The 14,396-nt window shown below is 40.5% G+C and overlaps 1 long non-coding RNA gene across 1 annotated transcript in view; it reads right to left on the bottom strand.

Annotated features, from left to right (window-relative positions):
• LOC115614329 overlaps positions 1-14,092 on the bottom strand; it is a 31,688-nt gene extending 17,596 nt beyond the window's left edge. Inside the window, exon 1 of the long non-coding RNA XR_003993685.1 lies at positions 14,031-14,092. This is a non-coding gene — a long non-coding RNA (uncharacterized LOC115614329). The remainder of the gene's footprint in view (positions 1-14,030) is intronic.
• Positions 14,093-14,396: the final 304 nt, after the last annotated feature.

The following is a 14,396-nucleotide window of genomic DNA, read 5'->3' as shown; positions in this document are numbered from 1 at the left end:
AAAGTGAACATAAATGTCTTTCTATCCAAGTAGATGATGAAGAACACATTGAGTATCTAAACCTTGCTGTCCTACTTGGAAGAGAAAGGTTGTGGATTGTCCTGCCTATCAAGTCCACATTTGAATGTCTGAACGTGCCAAACTGTTAGTCACACAGGAAGCAGCTGTTAGTATGAGGAATCATAGAACTCCAAGGAAGCATGTTGATGTTTTTGATTGATGACATTGATGACCAAGCAACGTGTTTAAAAAAGATTGCTATTTTAAAAAGCTTTATCTGGGAATATGTTCAAAAGGTTCAAATCTCTCCTCAGTGTGTAGAAGTGTTCTACTTAGGCAGGTTGTAGAAAAGCTTCAAAAATGAAAATGTAGAAAAGCCATCTAAAGATGCCAGCAAAATATATTTTGCTTTCAGAAAAATAACTGTCACAAAAACTAGAATAAAAGAAAGTATAAACCAAGTTGTAGATGTTAAGATGATCAAAACCAGTCCACCTGAATGACTGAACATCTTCAGTGCCTCTTCACATGAAGAAAAGGCATCAAAATTGCACAATGCAAAGTAAATATGGAGTGCTTTTTTTTTGCAAGAGAACCAAACCAGTTGTGATCTTGCTTGTAGGCTCTTCAACTGCAACACTAAATAGTCGCTAGAAATAATAAGTTGAGGACTAAGAAAGATGCCATTAAAAATACATAAGACCAAGGATAAAGGAAACTAACAACAAAGCACCAAAAGTAAATATAGAAATTAACACAACATCATAACAACCTATTGTATCTGGAAAGGGTAAAGCAGAGCCAATCCTTAAATTAAACGCGTAGATTCTACATGCTGTGTATATATGAATAACTTCAGGCTTTTGAGATTATTGGCAGTTTCTCAAACAGAGCAAAAAGTTCATGCAGGCCTGTGGTCTATGTGAACTGTAAAAGCAAGCAGCCTATTGTTGACCAAGAGCTGAATTCACGTATACTAAAATGTTTTACCCAGGCTATGTCTCTGACCTAGAAACAGCTTTTGACTGATCAGTCATTGCATTAAGTATCCAGTGGTTGTGTAGAAAATTATATACTAAAGATTCCCTAGCTATAGTTTAGATAAGTGTTGAAGTGTTTATTTCTGGAAATGTATAATCTTGTTACATTAGCCTTCCATGTTTATGGAAAGGATTACTTGCACCAAGTAGCTGGGGCTGTGACAGGTTTGCAAGAAGAGTGTGGCAAGGGTGGTATATGCTCCCAAATTGCCTCCCCAGTTGCCAAGTAACAGATGTTCAGCTCTTCAGTGACTGGAAGCAGCTTGATTGTCTGGCTGAAGGAAACTGCTGACTGTGTACGGTGTCCTTGGACAGCCTTTTGCAAGGGTTTCATAGCGAGGAAAGCCAAAACCTACTGCTCTGAAAATGCATGTGTGTATATATATGTATACATCAATATGTTTAAGATATTTAAGATATGTATATAGTGCATAGTTCATGTTGAAACTAAGCAAACACACCAGGAAACATGATGTTTCCGTGCATGGGAGGGAAGCAGTTCTTCTGCAGGGGAGGTTGGTGCTTGTGCACTATGTTCCCCGTAGGCAGAGCTGGCAGTGCTACATTTATGAAGGCTGGGAAAGTGAATCCTTTGTTCTAGCACTTTAGCTCTTGAGCTCTGGCCTTGACTTGTGCAAAGTATGAGAGTTCTTACTTGCTATGTTGATGGGTATGTTGGTGCTGTTCAAATTTATTTAGACAAATGTGTATTGGGCTGTAATTAAACAACAGTCACTTCAGAAAACTCTCCTATGATGAGTACATCTAGAAATCGCATTCTTTGGATGTTGTTGATACTTGATGCTCTTGATTAGCTTAGCTTAACTATCATATGTAATATCTTTGGTCATATGAAAAACCTCTCATTTCTCATGCCCTCATCCATAGCACATGATAGGAGTTTCCTGCATCAGTGTGATTGAGCTGGTATCTCTCCGTCTTTGCGGGGCATCTCTGCAATCGCTAGTCTTATCAAATATCCATTGAAGGCCACAGGTATCATTCAGTGATGTTAGGGGCCATCAGGTTAGCTCTTCCTGAGAGTCCCAATTACAAAAGGTAATGAAAGTCTGTGGCTTTCAGCAAAAACTTAACTGAGAACTTGTTGGGTTTGTGGTATATAAATGCAAAACTGTAACCTCTGAAGCTATTCCAGCAGGTAGCCATCTTAAAACCCAGTATAATTTAGATCCCAAGTAGAACAGCAGCTCACTACCCATGGTGATAAAAGCTTCTTCTGTTGCAGTGACTTTGCAGCAAAAGAGAATTAAAGACTGTGGGGTTTTATGGGAAAAAAAAAAGGAGCAAGATTCATCTAATCCTTTTATCTCAGATTGAAATCTCATCCTGCAACACCACTCAGATGAGTGAATCAGACACAGCTGAAAAGAAGGAATGAAAGGAGCTTTAACTCTGTGCTGGGTAAAAAGAAACTCTAAGAGGTTTTTAAAGACATGCAATGAGTCCACCCCTAAGCATATGTCCACCAAATGAACAATCAGCCACCTACAGCTCTGGAAGAAAACCAGCACTGAGCTCTGCAGACCTGCTATCCTATTGCAAATCCCTTGAAAACAAATACTCACTATAAATACCATGTACACAGAACAGTACACATACTCTTTGTAGAGTCAGCTATATATTCCAGTTTAGTGAAACACTTCACCCAGCATCTCATCAGGTTTGACAGGTGGGTGAGATAAACAGCTTTGATGTGCTAGACTAGCAGAAGAGCTAATCGATCTCCTACTGTAGTAAATGGATCCACATTTAGGAATGAAGGTATGCATAAGATGCTATGAGCTTATATTTCTTGCCTCACCTGTAAATTCCACTGGTGAATGCTCTGTGATTCTTAAGGCCTAATGTAAATTCCATTGGAATCAGTGTAAAGGAATATTTTCTTTTGGCTGCAGTCATGCAAGGATGCAATCAAACTGCTCCAAAGAGAGCATGCTGTTAGCTACCTGAGAGTGAAGAGATGGAAAAACAGTTTATTAAATGAATCCACAAGAGAGCATTGTGAAGGATGGACATAACTAACTTGAGTGAGATGACTGCTCTATTTCCATGCTCCAGAAGAAACAGAGCATTCCCTAGTGCATGATGTGAACATGAAAACAATTTCCAATAAAGCTGTCATTCATTCTGGCTTGCATTAGTTACTAAAGATCTATCTGTATTTACCTATGACAAGAGTGATACTCCCTATTGTTATATCCTTGCCCTTCAAACCCCTGTACTAACTGGTGTTTAGCTGCATCTTTTGCTTAATAGCTAGGCAAGAGGAGCTGTCCCTGCAGAGCTGCTCAAAACCTTGGTATGAACATTCAGACAATGAGGCATGGAAGTATATGCAACCTGTAAGCTATCATTTGCTCCATGGATGCTGTAGTCTATTTTCTGGCACACCATTGCCTTTTCTCTTTTCTCTAGACATCTACTGAGAAATTGCTTCCAGATCTTGGGTATGTAAATGAAGGCAAGGGAATCCACACTGAATAAACAAGACTTGTGTGAGAACACTGGTGAATAAATGAATTGATAGTAACAAAGTTCTGATCTAACACACATTGTGTGAGATGAAACATTTTGTGGTGGTTATTGTATTGGGAAAATGAGGACCAACATTATTTCATAGACAAAATATCTCCAGCTGACCAAAACACTTGACTATGTGCTTCATTTTAAGCACATGAATAGACCCATAGGTCTTCAATTACCATTCTTTATTACTATGTAAAGTCTTGAGCTCCTTTTTCAGAGCTTTTACTTCTTGCTTCTTCTAATCAGGCTAAACTTCCAATAATTCCATAACGCACTTGAGGCATTACGTGAGCTATTTATAGATGCTTTCAACAGAAATAACTTGGACAAATCTATCATGCAGAGCCTTCTAAGCAGGTTTGCTGGTCTATGCCTGAATTGCAAATTGTATTTGCAAAATATAGCCTGGTTTGGAATGAAAAGAGAAGGTTAACCCACATATAATATCTTCAGAAGATGATGGATGTATTTAGCTAGAACAACCTACTATTAAAATAGATTTCTGGTTCTTTCGCATGGAAACAATGAGATGTGGGAAGAGGAGAAAGAGCCTGAGAAACTGCCTCAACTGCTCCCTGCTGAGCCCAGAGGCAGGCCTGCAAAGTTGTATCCTCTCAAGTTCACCAGTCAGGGGTTTATCTAAAAAATGTTTGAGAACTTATTTATCTTTATCTTAGGTTCCTAAGGAAAAGCATCTTAAGGTTTTGAAACTCATTTTCTCATCGTGCCCTCGGAAATCTTTGTACTTGGTAAAGTTCACACGGATACAACACAGGAAAAAAGGGCTTAAGATGTTGAATTCCCATAGGGATCCTGAAAATAAGCAGCCAAGGAGAGAAGAGCCAACCTATCAAAGATGCTATTTTTAGAGAATGCAATCTTTTCTCTCACAAAGTGAAAAGCTGTACTGAATGTTCTGACGTAAGGAATGGACATGGAGGAAAGGTATTAAAAACTTCTAGTCACGAGAAACTCTTGAATCCTTTTGTGGCAGCAAAGAAGCCAACCCTGAAATGAACTCTTTGGAAATCACATCCCTAGAATTGCTGTCATGTCTGCAACAGGTCTTTTTTTGTTCATTTACCCCCAGTTTCAATCCATGCAATAGTACTAGTAGGAGAATGGGGATCTCTGTTCCAGTGAATAACCTTTCCTTCTTATTCTTTACATAAAGAAATCATTTCAGGAGTGGAAGCTTCTTACCATATGTAGTTCTGATACACACAAATGTGGACTGAGTGACAAATGGTCTAGTTTGGTTCAAATTATTTTACACTTTTTCAGATTCCTTTGTCATTAATGCAGTCCTGTCTAGTACTGAAATATGAGCGTGGTTTTGCACTGTCAAGCACTTTGTTTTTTCTGTAGTAGGCTCCTTGGGCAGGGTCTGATTGAGGCTTTAGCTTGTTGCTAGATTCATACTCTCAGAGTCGATGTGAACCACATGCTTGAAACAAATTTAGACAATGAACTAAGTCAAAGCTCACACATGAGGAAATTATAAAAGGAGAAGAATGTCTGAAGTTGACATAAAACAAAGTTCAAATTTGAATTAAACCCCCATTTGAATGTTCAAGTTCCTTTCCTACTTCTGTCTCTGTCAGCTCTAAAGGAAGGTGATGGTACACTTCTAATGATGGTAATGCTGATGCTTGCCCATTTGACTGCAAAAACGAGTCATGCTTTAGAAAAAGACAGAAAATGTGTGCAAGATGTATCACCAGTTACACCAGCCTAACAAGAACATTGGTTTTTATAAAAATAGAGGCCAGAGAAGTCTAGTGTGAGGTGTCCCTGCCCATTGCAGGGGGTTGGAACTAGGTGATCTTAAGGTCCTTTCCAACCCAAACTACGATCTAGATTGCTAACTCCAAAGCAAAACTTGAGCTTCTCCATAATAAAGGGATCTCTGGACCTGGCTCTTTGTGTGGCTGCCTTGCTCCAAAGAAGATTACCCTGTATCCTTTACAGTAATACCTTCTGCACAGATGGCCATTCAAAATGTATTGCAAATTTCTGATGTCATTCAGCTACTGGTTGTGCATTCACATGGAGCTTCACACATCTGCATCGATGTAGGGTTATCCATGCTGGAGCAGAACAGTCACTTATCTAATTTAGTATTTTCTCAGGGCAAAGCAAAGTATAGGAAATTCCACAATAGACACCTACTGATGAGGATAGAGAGCATTAATTATGAAATGAAAAGGATAATAACTAATTTTCTCTCATCATTAGCCTTTTCCAGTATGAATTGGGAATAATTACAAAAAAGGGGAGGAACAAGAACATAGATAGCCTGTGTATTGACTCAGAGTTCAGTGCAACTACAGCTTCTGCACTATAAAGCTAACTAGTCATTGCTAGTACCTTTTGCCCCTAGAAAAGGATCCAAAAGGAGATCTTTCCTTCTAATCTTCCACCTTTACATAAGACAAATTACCACTCTGAGCTGAGCTTCAAGAATAAGGGCAAGCCCTGGTCCCTAGAACTGATTATGTGCTTGCTTGTTTCCTCCTGGGATTCCATCTGCTATGAACTTGGTGCTGCTGTTCAAAAGGAGATCCAGGCACAGACCATAGGAGAGTTCTTTCTAAAAGCTATTCCAGTAGTCTGGGTACAGTCTCTACCCTGCTTGGAGTACTTAATCTCAAACAATCTGACACCCAGAAGTCTTTAGAGATACATTCCAAGAGAATGTGACCTGACTAAGTGTGAGAAGGAAAGCTTGGTATGTGAGAAGGATGTTTTCATTTTCTCAAGGAAGAATGAGATGAAAGCTACTATTCACACAGCTGTACACACAGCAGGTGAGCAGGAGTGATGGGACTAGGGCCCAGATCATCAGCTCTCTCATCCAACGGCCTGTGCAGCCTGTGAGTTCTAGTAGTTGAACATCTGAAGATCATCGTAATGTGTTGGGGTAGAAACAGGCTTAACCTTAGGGCCCCTTGCAAAGTCTATGGTATAACATTGAGATTACCAGAACAGGCAGGACCCCACATATGTGAGCAAGGCTGATGTGTCCTGGCTGTGCCAGGCTTCTGCCTAAATGCAGTGCACATCCCTGTGTTCTGGTCCTGCTGGGCTTCTGTATGTATAACTCGATGCTGTGTATGTCTTAAGTCCAGCACGTTGCACCCACTACTCCACCTGTGAGAGTCTTGTTGGGCTCACTGCTTTGTGCTGCACACTTCATTTGCACATGTGCAGTGGCTGTTAAAGGACTCGGGGAGCCTGCTCACAGGGTCTGTGCTGATAACATTCCTAAGGGAAGAACCATTGTAAGGGAAGGATCACCAAGTGCTTTTACACCTAATCCAGCACCCACCAAAGCCACACCTGTGCAGAAGCAGACACTCTGTGATCTAAAGTACGGAGTTGGTCTTGTTTGTGTTTGCACGTAAAGGACTGACATGTGAGGGGTCCTAACTGCTTTCTTTTCACCCAGCTCTCAGTCAGGCAAACTATTAGTTTTACTTTTTAGTTCCTTGCTTCAGTAAGCGATATGCTAAATGGGAAATCCTAGTTAAAAGAGAAAAGGCACCTGAAACCAGTCCACTAAACTAGCAAACACTTGGTCCCACTGCAAGCCTGAGTCTTGTGCTACAGTGTGCTCCTTCAGCCCTGAGCTTGCATCCTGTGCCTGCAGGGCAGTGCAGAGTAGGCACGAGCTGTAGCATGCTCTGACCTGACAACAGCCAACCCTGTTGGGGTTGGGGATGATCACAAGCTCCTACTAACCATGAGCAGAAAGTGACAGGCGGTGGCACTGATCCTGGAGCCCTCGTTGCCTCTCCGGGAAGGCAGAGTCAGGCCCTTTGTTTTGCATTACTCTGCATCTTGAAAGCATTAAGGAGGTGATGGAATCTCAAAGCAGCTTTTCTCTCTCATCTCCATAGGCAGACTCATTCTTCTGTGTGGTCTCTACAAATTATTTGCATTTAAATATGAAATGTACTCAGTGCATTAGAATTCTTTAAAAGCCATGGCACAATTCATATATGCATGTATGTGCAGAAGCACATGCACATGCCCAGTCACATGCATGCATGAAGAGCCCGTTTTACTTTCCAAATAATTGTTAAACACAAAATCAAGCATACATTTTAGTCTCCACTGTAATTATAATCAATGTCTTCTAGGAAGATAAAAGAGAAAAGTGGGAATCAGGAAAAGGGAAATGTTACAAGCCTTTTCATTAGGGTTTTATGTATTTAAAGAATTTACATTTTTAACCAGTGGCAAATTTATTTCACACTCCATAAGCTCTGAGGATCCTTTGGGATAAACAGCACGAAAGCTGTCATTTTAGAACAATCATCTATTTTCTGTTGATTGAAAGTTTGCTTTTTTTGCTTTTTTTTTTTTTTTTTTTTTTTTTTTCTGCCACGGTGTTTTGAGGATGGCTGGAAATGTTTAAGATGGTAATTGTCAAACAGCTTGTTCTGTTTGGAACTTATTTGTTAAAGAGAGCTGCTTCTGTTATCAAAATAGAGGGAATGGTGCCAGCTGATTTCCTTGGGCTGCAGGTTGCAACCTGAGAGAGAGATCTCAAGCTCGGTGTGAGTCCATAGCAGCGTGCCCACAGGGCATGTGCAAGGGCAGGGAGGAGAACCTGCCATGGCTTTCAGAATCTGAGGAGAGGGAGCCTGAAATCTGCGTGGAGAGCTGTGGAGATCACTACTTCAGTGCCTGTAACTTAAGGTCATGGATGGCCAGTCATTTTCCACAGGAACTAATTGATTACCATGTTGAATTAGTGGATGGCCTAATCCTACTTCCCACCAGACAATACTTATGTCACTGCTACTGCAAAGTCAATCTGAACTGGCTCTTTGGGGCTTTTTGGTTTAGAATACTCTTTAGTCTAAATAATACAATCTGACATCAGCTTGTAGACGAGCATGTTGACAACTTTTTATCCCTAGCCTTAGTGTAGCATCAGAAGCATGGTAGCCAGGAACTGTATCTGACAGGGTAGCATGAAGTAATGCAGACTGCACCTTTGGCTCACTGTGCTGAAGCTCTAGCAAGAGTCATCTTACTATTGTACCTCTTGGATATGATATCTAGTGCTCAGGCCCTGTCTGTGCATGTATTCAAGTGCCTGCTGTCAGTTATAGGGGGCTTCAAATTCCTCATTGATTAAAGACATTCACAGCAGCAGATCCTAACCTTCTCAAAAAAAGCAGCTTCCTGACTTCTGAAATGAGCCTGCGTCTTGTGCGAACAGTCACTAGAAGTTGCATATGTATGGAGGTCCTAAAACTTTGCTCAAGCACAAATTCAGACACACTGCTAGGATCTACTGCACATCTTACTGGTTACGGGCAGTTCTATAACTTACCTGCCTCTGCCTGAGCCCCATTGATTCTTAATGTTGGCCATGGGAGCCGAGAGCACCAGGATGTTTGTCCATGTTTTGCATTTTAGTATTGATAGCAGAAAAATATTTATTGTCTCAACAACTATGACTTTTCTACCAAGTCCTGCAGAAACAAAGAGGGGTAAAGTCATCCACTCAGCTCAGCAATGGCTTTTGAATAGGGTATTAGTATCTTTGAGATGATCCTACATTAGGGCTGGGGCAGGATGGAACATGAATTTGCCACTTCTTACCCCAAGAATAATATTCTGCTTTCTTAAAGACAGAAATTCCTGGGCCTTACAGTGAGTGTAAGACTGTTGTTACTGTGGAGCAGTATTGATATAAAACATAATTGAGTTTACGTGTACTTGGAGCAATCCCCTTGAACTGAACTGCTTACTAATGCGTAGTCCTCCACTATAAGTGTATTGTTTGTTGTCCAATTCATTCAGCTTCTTGTTTGATTTTGGATACTGTAGGATGTGATAACTCTTTCTTTAACAGGTTTCTCTTTAACTAGTCAATGTTGAACACAATTATTATGTGTGGTGATGATTGATACAGACCTTCCAAAAGTCACCAGCAGAGACTGCATGCAATTGCTTTTGTTCTGTGAACTCAGAAGTCATACCCAGCAATAGTTTCATCACAAATAGGGGCTTTCGTATAGATTTAAGAGGGATCAGTAAGATCTCCAGATGCTGTTTGTTTGAAACTTGTGTTTCCTTTGATGGACCCATTGCTATATATGTTGTTCCCAAATACCCTAAAAGAGCTGACAAAATAGTTAGACATTTTGGAAAGCAGTTGCTTTCACTCCAGCAAAAGCATCAATTAAATTCTGAGGTAAGAAAACAGGGTTAATATTGTCTTTCATTATTACAAAGCATCCTTGAGAACCAAAATATCAATGCAAAAATCAGTAGCAGGATGATCCCATCAGGCTTAGTGCAGTTGCTAAGCAACCCTTCACATTAGCTTTAAGGCACTAGTACTGTGACATGATTGGGATAGAAATCAGAGTTACTGCTTTCTTCAGGAAAAAATCATAATGAACTCGTTTGGTGGTTTGTGGGAGAGGGGTAAGGAGACTGATCTAATGTGTACTGCAGCTAAACACAAGGCTTGGAAAGAAACATAACTGTCTCTGTGTTCAGATAGAATCATTTCACAGAAGAGATGGTGTGTAGCCCTTGACATGTCCTCCTCTGAATAGTATTGAAACAAGACCACTCTGCTGCTTTCACAAATAAACATTTCAGAAGCTGTTTCACGGAGGAAAATTATTAGTCACTATGCTCTTCTTACAACAGAGTCATGTACAAATAGTAACTGTACGTACTGTATACTTGGAGCTAGATGCATTCTTCACAGAGGAGCTTATTCCAGTCACTGCTAGGTCACAGTGAAACTGTGATTTAGTGTTTGACCATACCAAGTCGTACTAATCTCATGAAGTATATACTGTAGGCAGTATACTGACTGCAGCCTACCTTCCACTTACACAGCAGTAGCATACTGCACTCAACATTTAATGGAACTATGGGAGGGTGAAGTTGAGGCTAAGTTAATTAAGAGGCCTTTTCCTTTATCTTTTTAATAGCTCATGTTTTCTTTTGTCACATCTCATTTATGGTGCACTCTAAACTGAGTTTCAGAGCTGGGGGTGTATTTTATTGGAACTGTTAATCCTGTAAAAATGTCATCCTCAGCTAGTTACAAAAGCTCCGTGAACTGTTGTCTTGGAACAGTAATAGAATAGCTTTACCTGCTGCAATATACAGAAAAGATTGTGGCAGCCTTTGGGTACACATGATGAAATCTTGGGTCAGTGGACAAGCCAGAAGATTCAAGTCACAGGACAAGCAACAATATGTGGGAATACTTAAGATATTGTTTTCTTCATCCTTTTAACCCCAACTCTTTGAATTCAACCCTATTTGCTACACAGACACTCTTACTGGAAAACATGAAGGGTTTTGCAAATAAGCTTGAACATCACTGCTGCTGTGAATAGGCCCAAGATACTTGTGCACTCTCTTCCTCTGTGGAGACAGTACCTTCCACACTGGCTTCTTCTGTTGCTGGAACAATGACCATCTTGTTCCCTACCTGGCAATTCATGAATGGAAAATGGTCACAGGAGGCAGTTATAGTTATGTTTCCCCTCATACGAAACAGGACAATACACATCACCAACCTAAGAAACCAACTGGAAGCTATTCCTGCCTTAATTTCTTACTTTTTTAAAGAAAGCGTTATCAAAGGAGCATCTACTTTTTTGCGCATTATGGATGATGGTTTAGAATTGGGGCTGGTTAGTCTTTGGAATTGCTCTGCCAAGAGGCTGTGGCATGAGTCCATAGCCAGCTTTAATGAGATACTCTTTAATGAGATAGTCCTCATGCCGTTTGCTACACTGATCTTACATGTGAATGGAGGATTGCTCCGAACTGAAGCAGATTTTTCTGTAAAATGCTGGACGTATTTTGCTGTAGTGAACTTTCAGCTATTAGAAACATATGCTAGAATTGAAACTCTCAGTTTGTTAGGAGAGCCTACAGCCATCCCATCTTTTGTAACCTTAAAGTATTCACCACATTTCCTTTACAAAAAAGAATAAATAAGAGTCCATGCCATGGACTTGATTCTTCTCTTACACACCTAAGTTTCTGTGATTTCTGCTCTTGCTTTATCACCTATAAAGAAAAATCCCTTTGTCAGCGGATAACTGTTAGCTGATTTATGCTGCTCTTCCCAACATATCCCATTTCAAAACACAGCATAGCTGTAAGGCTTCCTAAGGACAACCATGAAATATTCCTTTACAAGATAAGAACACTGTTAGGTAGCAAGATTTAATGTTTGTTTCCTGACCTTCATCACTCTCCTTCCTGGCTTTAATTGCACCACATAAATTCCCCTAGTAGCACACGGAGGTCCAGCTATGCCCTTGGCATTCCCTGTACATGGCCCTGCTACTAACAGGGGAGCGACACTGCTTTTGACAGCTTTGCCCTGTAGGATTTTTCCCTGTGGACTATGTTTGTACGCTGTAGTCTGTAAGCCAAGAGAATTATTTGCAATGTGAAATTCTCTTTGACTTTCTGATGTAACAGAAAAATTAGCAGAAGTCTCAGTTCAGTAATTTGAAACAAAGACCAAGTCTCCCATGCTTTAAAGAGTCAAGCAGACATTCAGACAACAAGCTGCCCGGCCCAGACATGCGTGCTGTACTGTGTATATGGTGGGTTTATGCCCAACACTGCATATTATCATGAGAGATGAGTGGTGTTGGCTCAAGCAATCCTGCAGGCCAGCATGATGTACTGTAAAATGCTATGGCAAATGCTAGTGACACTCTTGTCAAGGGGAAAAGTTCAGTGACATTATGCTTTTCAAATGGGACAATTTGGGTATCAGATTTTTAATGAGGTGGGTATGGGAGTTCTGCGTGTGAAATGAGAACAGACTCCCACACATATTCATATAACTGAAGATAACACAATATAAGAAACCTTAAGTAAACCACAACGGGTCTATACTAAAATCCTTCCTAGATTTTCATATGAATAAACCTGTTGTTCAGAGCAACTTGCAGCTTTGAAATTGGAAGTAGCTCTTTGAGCATCCCCGCTGATTGAAAGGGATGTGACCAGGAGTGGGTATGCACTCATGTATTGGCAGCACCAAGATACTGTGAGATAGCTGGAGCTGCTGATACCCACACTGCTGGGCTGGGAGGCCACCTCCCATTTCTTCAGCGTAGCCGAGCACAGTATAATGGCATATCCAGAGATGTACTCTCCTTTCTAGTTTCTATGAAGATTAGTTATGAAAAGATCTTGATGTGGAGGTCATGTGGCCAGGAACTGAACTTATATGAGCCATGCAGCTACAACACATCATCTTAAACTTTTCCTGGTGCTTGAAACTGCTCTGAAGTGGCAGCAGGATAACTGATACTGCCTCACTGATTGATCTCAGTCGAGCTTTTATGATATGAACAAAGTGAAAATCAAATACATAGAATTTGTCTCAATGTATGACTGTGTATGACTACAATGTATGACTACATTTAATGGTTTAATGGGATAGAGTTTATTTTTAAGCTACATTCATACACCACACAGAATTTTCTCTTCTCACTCCTATGAAGGACTTCTGATTTGTTCCTACCAAATTGTGAAGTCTTTGTTCTGCACCTTCACCCATGTCCTATGCTAAAGTGCAGGCAGAAACTACAGTACGCTTTCAGTTGGATTATAACACTACAGAGTAGAGCTCCTTTCTCCTCTCTATAAACAGCTGAGCCAGTATCCCCTGTCCTCCAACAGAAGCCATACAGTATGCCTTATCACTTCAGTTTCCCACACAGGAATGTTTAAGATTAGGTAAAAATACAAAGGTGACAGGGCCATGCATGGGAAATGTGTATACAGTGATCTGCAAGGCACACAGAGCACATCTCTTGCCTCTGGAAGTAGGGTGAATATGTCAAGCTGTGGAGAGTAAACTGAGGAATTGGAGTGACAAAGGAAGTAAAAGGAAAATAATATATTAGAGGAAAAGATGATTTGTTTAAACTTGGATTGAAGATTCAATGAATCTTCTCCTATTACCTATACAATATATGCAATGTATGGAATTTGCCAGGCCTGGCAGACTGGTTTGTGTTGGAAAGGACCTTAAAGCTCCTCCAGTTCCAACCCCCTGCCACGGGCAGGGACACCTTCCACTAGAGCAGGTTGCTCCAAGCCCCGTCCAGCCTGGCCTGATCTCTAACTTCTCTCCAGCACATTGAGGGAGGGCCAGGCTTCTGCATTAATTACTGAGCATAAGGTATAAAGCATCTATCAAAACAGAGCTATATCCCTTTATCATGTAGTAACTAAAATTGTTCCTGTGTCTGCATGTGTTTCTCTTAGATATTAAAAAGAAAAAGCCGTTATGCTTAGCTGACCAGTGATTGAAAGATGACTAAGCCAAGCTGCTTCACACTGCAACAAAATCCACAGTGCAATAGCATTCTGAGTACAGAATTTAAGAGAAAAGGTTAATGTTAAACTCACAGTTGAGATGGCAACGAATATTCGAGGTGACATGTTGGCCATGAGCTCTGCTTTGGGCTCTGGTGAACAAAAAAAACCAGCACAAGGTTAGTTCTAACCTTGAAATTAACCTTTTTCTATTTTTTTTCTTCAGCTGGAAGAAGACCTACAGGCCAAGCTGTCGGCTCTAATTTTTGTGTGTATCTCAAACGTACCACTTTGACCCCATTTTTATGGTTTAGTCTTTGGAGCTACCCAGTATAGAGTGGCTGCTGTGCTGATTAGTCTGTTCTGCTGGGACTAGAGGAAAGATTAAGTATTATTTGTGGGATGCTTTAGAATTCCTGCTTTGTTTTAGCTGAACCTCAGTCAGTTGTCTAGTATTCA

The sequence above is a fragment of the Strigops habroptila genome, chromosome 11 (assembly GCF_004027225.2).
Source record: "Strigops habroptila isolate Jane chromosome 11, bStrHab1.2.pri, whole genome shotgun sequence".
Classification (NCBI taxonomy): Eukaryota; Metazoa; Chordata; class Aves; order Psittaciformes; family Psittacidae; genus Strigops; species Strigops habroptila.
The sequence above is the reverse complement of the archived record's forward strand: the minus strand, read 5'-3'. Positions and strand labels throughout refer to the sequence as shown.